Raw genomic sequence first — 6,000 nt, 5'->3', positions numbered from 1 at the left:
TGTTTTTTATTTTACAAGTAAATATCTTAATGAAATTATACTTTTAAAATACTTTGTTGAGGTTAAAGCCTACTAAGTTAGTATTTATTTAAAACATGACAATTAGTTTTAAAACTGAAGAGAGTAAAAGTATTTTTTACTCTTTTCTAATATTTCATAACTCATTATTTTTACATTTTTTTTTAATCTTTGGTTTAGTTTTGAAAATATATGCTAAGATAGCATTACGATGCGATATATCATTGTATATTCTATGTCCTTAGCTACTGTATCTACAGTGACCATATACACAAACAAATTGACTGAAGGATTTTATCTTCTGCGTTAATTGTTGCAACAATGCGTTAATTGTTGCATAATGTATGCATCAGATATACTCTTATAATTGCTATGACCATTACTATACCCACAGTGTAGCACATCAAATCATATTATGCAAAATATGTTTATAGTTTCATCCGAAGTTAGTTTTCGTGATTCAGAAAAATATAATCAAAAGCATGTTGTACATATATTTTCAATTCAATCAAGCAAAAATATAAGTATGTCCTAAGCAGCCATTGAATGGTAAATGTAAATGTCAATGAAGGAAATCCTTTACAGTTATACTATCAGAATTCCCAAATGATTAAATAAACAGAAGTAAATTACTTGATTCCATAGCGTTACCCCTATATCATATATCGTAAAGTATAGACCTTTACGCTGATTTCTACTTTCCCAAAACACTTTCGTTTCATTAGCAAATGCATTTTTAGTTTTTAAAAGGTTTCCCCATACTTATTAAATTGTAAATATATTAATAATTTTTAACTGTTACCTACTATCAGAGCTGTGCGCTTTTAATTAGATTACACTCAATTATAAATTGTAATTACACTTGTAATTACATTACAACACTGTATAATAATTACAATTATACAGTAATCCGTAATTGAAGTAATCAATTATATTCACTCACTTTACTCTGTAATCGTAATTGAGTTTGTAATGTGATTGAATTTGTATAGGTCTGCTTACTGATACTATAATTAAAAGTTGATTTTAAATTTAATTTAAATTATAAATTTATATTTAATTAAATTTCAAATAAATAAACTGTTATATACTAATTTTAATAGCACACGTTTTAAAAGAGAAGTATATGAAAAGTAATCTTAATTTTCTTTGATCATATTACACTCTAGTATTATTTTCTTCAAATCAACATTCAGCATTGTTGTATGCAAACAAAGTTGATTTTAATTTTAAATTTTTAATAAAAATTCTAGTCATTCTTATTGTTTTCGTTTGTATTTACGTTGTGACATTTCACAATAGCAAAATTGTTCAACTTACTTTATTCAGTAATCTTCTGCTCCTCAGACTTACTCGACTTATTTAAATTTTTATGTGAACTCAACTGTGTTGTTATTTGAAATTGCCACAGTTAAAGTCATCTTACGATGTTGACAACACTTTTACTGTTGTTGTACGTAGTATTTTTATAACATTTTTATATCCTTAAGTTTATGTGCTCAGGCTATGTGCTTTGACTATGTGCTGGATTCCTGCCTGCCTGCCTTCCTCACTGCCTGCTTGCCTGTCAACTTGTTTGCCTTTCAACTTGACTATTTCATATTATTTCTATTTAATTCTGTCAGTTGCAATTTCGACTTTTATTTAGTGTTGTGGGTCATCCAATGATAAATGCTGCTTTAATCATTTCTCCATTTGAGATATAAGAAAATGACATTTGAACGCATTAAATTATATCGCCTGTTAAAATGAGTTATTTTATTAATGCTTTTGAGGACAGGCAATGAATTTTATATTGTGTTGTATTATTGAGTGCTAATAATATTATTGAGATTTAGTCAATTTGGTGTAATATTTAAAATTTTATTCCTTCTGAATAAGGGAATCATATATTTTAAATATTATTTAAATTTCAGCAAGGGTTTGTATATAAGATTAAAATCTTATATATAAGATTATATTAATAATAAAATATAAACTTGCTTGGAAGTGCAGCCACGCATTGTTGTAGTTGGACGATGTGGTCACAGATAAATATACAAAATCAACTTATATTGATAAATATATATACTTATATTAAATTTTATATTTTTAACATTATTTGAATTTTACCAAAGATTTAAATATTATATATAATATTATATTTATATTAAATTTTGAGCTTACTTGGAAGTGCAGCCACACATTGTTGTAGTTTAACGATGTAGTCACAGATAAATATAAAAAAATCAGCTTGTATTACTAAGCTTGTATTGAAGGCAATATTTAAAGAGTATTTAAATTTCACTCAGGATTTAAATATTAATCACAGGATTATATGTAAATTGGCGATTTAATCACATACTAATACAGAAAAATCAGCTTATATTGATATAAGCATTAAATACTAAAAAGTAAAGCATAGCTGGATATAGATAGTCTCTTATAACCAATTTAGAGCCATTTGGTTTTTATTATATTTGTAGTTTATTTTAAAGTATCAAATGTATATAATTGTGATTTTAGTTTAATACTACGCATATCTCGACATACTCTTTTCATTAATATCTACTCATAAAATCATACAAAATAATTTGGATATATTTTATTAAGCATTTTTCTTTTTCATGTTAAACGTTCCACTTATTTATTTATCAATTTTAAACAATTTTGATATCAATTTATTTTTACTATTTGCAGGGAATTTCATATTTCGCAAATATGCAACTATTTTGTCTTTATGTATATATATATATATATATATATATTCCAGCTTATAATAATATTTGTATATCGAATATAAGCATCGCGTATTCAATGACATTTTTTCCATACGCAATCCCTAAGCTGATTATGTTTGTTAAACTGGAGCATACATAATTTGCTCCCACAACAGTTGCTGCTCTAAGCGCCCAGAACAAAAAAAAAACTGTATCTTTTAGTATTGCATTCATATGTTGCATTTCAAGGAATGCATTATTTTGAAATATTTAACTTGATAAGATATCTGTCAGCTTAAATGCATTATTTTAATGCATTATTTACGACAATGGGAAGCGAATTTTAAACATAATTTATTATAAGCTTTTTCAGCAATTTATTAATAAAAAGGACAATCAAAGCATGAAACCAGGCACGTAGAAAGGGGTTCAGCTTAAGCTCCTTTAATATCTTCCCTTCCACCTCTTCTCCGGATTTTCATGGCTATATTTATATATATGCATTCATGCATTATGCATTATCAACGCATTATGGCTGTTTAAAAAGATGAGAATTATTTTTAAATTTTAGAAATTAATTAAAATCCCATCTAAAGGTAATTTTTGGTTAAGAGGCTGCTTAAAACTTCAACTATTCAATAAGTTCTATTTTATAGCAATTATATTAATATATTTTTTAATTATATCATATTACAAAAGATTAAAGTTATTGATTTGTGGTTAAGAAAATTGGGAAATTTGAATTTGAGATAATTTAATTTTGATAGCTTGCTCTTTTTCGTTGTACATAAAAAATATAATTCCTTCATATTCATCAAAGTATACTACGATTTTCAACTTTAAAGTAACTCAAAAATAATGCTATATAATATAATTAGAATATAGCAATATGATATATAGTTAATGACCTCATAATTAGCTTTATAATATAATTAATATACAATAGAAGATGTGCAGGTTTTAATGTCTTTTAAAAACTTTTCTGCTTTTCTACCTTTTCATACATTTTTATTTAAAATAGAAAACGTCAACATAAGCGGTGATAAATGTAGTTGATAAAACCTCTCTTGGTGTATGCTATTAATTAGTTTGAAATACTTCCAAAATATATACAGAACACTTTAGTTGTACTTCGAAATAACTCCTAAAACTTTTCATGTGTTTTCTAAAACCGCGTTTATTCACTTCTTCTATTACAAATGATGTTATTAAATTGCTTCTTCTTTTCTATCAAAACTACTGTACTACTAAAAGTGCAGATATGAACATAATGTAGATACCAAAACACCAAATGCAACCACAGCAGACCAACTGAAGCGGACCAACGATGAAAATATTTCCAAAATAAATTACAGTGACGTACTAGTGCGTCATATGGCGTAGCGCAAATATCCAAGCCCATTGAATCAGATATTTTTTATGGTTTAGTATGTCGCACCACTAAACGTAATAAACTGTCGCAATTTGCTACCCAAACAGAAGTAAAAAATATCACTTTTGGTGCCACACATGCCTGGCAGTCCAAACAATCGCAAATTTTATATTTTGGCATTCACAGCTGACCTGCATTCCCCGCCATGACATTGAGGATAATGAGTTTGATGATAATCTAGTTTCAAGTAATTATGTTGTTTTATTACTGGTTTTCTGTGGGAGAATTTTACTCTTTACTCGTGCCAGTGTAATGGAGTAATGGAACATTTTGACGTTACAGTGTCAATGCTGACCAATGACAATACTTGATTGTAATATCTTTTGTAAACTACATAAAAGAAATTATGCATATATATATATATATATAACTATTTCTTCAATAGTATATGGTTATTTATAGTTCATTCACATAAGGGAATATGAGATTTGGATGCTTGTAAATAATGATTCATTTTTGATGAAGAAAATGTTTTAAGATATTATATTGTATCGTAAAACAATTAGACCTTCAATACTGATATACAATGTGCTACCACATTCTCTGGCAATATGATCTAACCAAATTAATAACCATTTAAATTTAAAGAATTAAATGCTTAAATATTTAAAAAGTTATACCATATATGGTAAGGTTTATGTTCCAAGAGACTTAGAGTAGTAAAGCACTCAGTGGCTTAAGTGCCTTGGTAACTATGTTAAGCCTAACACAACAATTCTCTTATTGGATATCTAATTCTGAGCTACAAATTTGACAGGACACGAGTTCAGTCCTTGTTATTTGCAGTCTCAAAAAATTATTTACGAATAATTAAATACAAGAATTTATTTCCAAGACCACTGATGATTTGTATTTGGCAATACTCGAAACAGCCAAAAATTCAATTAGTTGAAATTATATAAAAGAGGGTTTGTTGTTGTAATTCATTACTTTCCTCTTAATTATTGGATATCTACAAAATTGTTTATAAATCGCTCCGATATCAAACATTTAGAATTAAATTAAACATTTAAATAGTTCTTTAAAATAAAGTCAGCCTTTCAACACCGCGTTATCGAATCTCAGAATGGTTACAGGCTCTTCGGGGAGGTATGCAGTTCTGAGGTCAATTATTGCTTAGTCTGATGATGTGATGAAGAATGAAGAAACCTCGCAGTTAATAAAGAGTAAAAGTGCTCAAGCGGACTGACTCAACTAGCTTCAACATAATAATTAATAAGCAAATTTTATTTTTCGATTTGTATGTTTTTTAATATTTTTGTGTGTAGTTTAATGTTTATAAATTTGAGCAAATTATTTTAAGTAGGCATACTTTTCAAATGATTACAAAAAATAACTCATACGCTCTGGGTAACCTATATTCATTTGTACTGCACCAGCAAAGAAAGTTCAAAATGTGGTGTATATTTGTAGTTTCTGCTGATTTCATATAAATTGCTTCCACATACACCAAACATACAGAACCAAGATCAGCTCCAATATGCATTTTACGTATTTTTGAAAAAATAAACAAATCAAGTATTTGTGAAAACAGCATACAATATTAGGCAAAAATAGTATACAAAATTATGCAAATACGAATATCCTGCTTTCTAAAAGGATATTCACAAATTCGAGTTGAAAGACTACAAACATGCACTAGAGTTGTCTAAACAAAAATGTTATTTGCCTGACCACATATCGAATAAAAACGTAAAATAAGAGGAAAATTAATTAATTTCTGAAAAAAACTTAAATGTTTACCTAAATAAGCTGCTAACACATAACTTCACTAGTATACTTAACTTCACACGTTTTACAATTTATAACACCTGCAGTATTGAATAATTTAAAAGTGCATCTTAACTGAAT

Source organism: Teleopsis dalmanni, chromosome 1 (assembly GCF_002237135.1).
Source record: "Teleopsis dalmanni isolate 2A chromosome 1, ASM223713v2, whole genome shotgun sequence".
Taxonomy (NCBI): domain Eukaryota; kingdom Metazoa; phylum Arthropoda; class Insecta; order Diptera; family Diopsidae; genus Teleopsis; species Teleopsis dalmanni.
Note: the sequence above shows the minus strand (reverse complement) of the source record.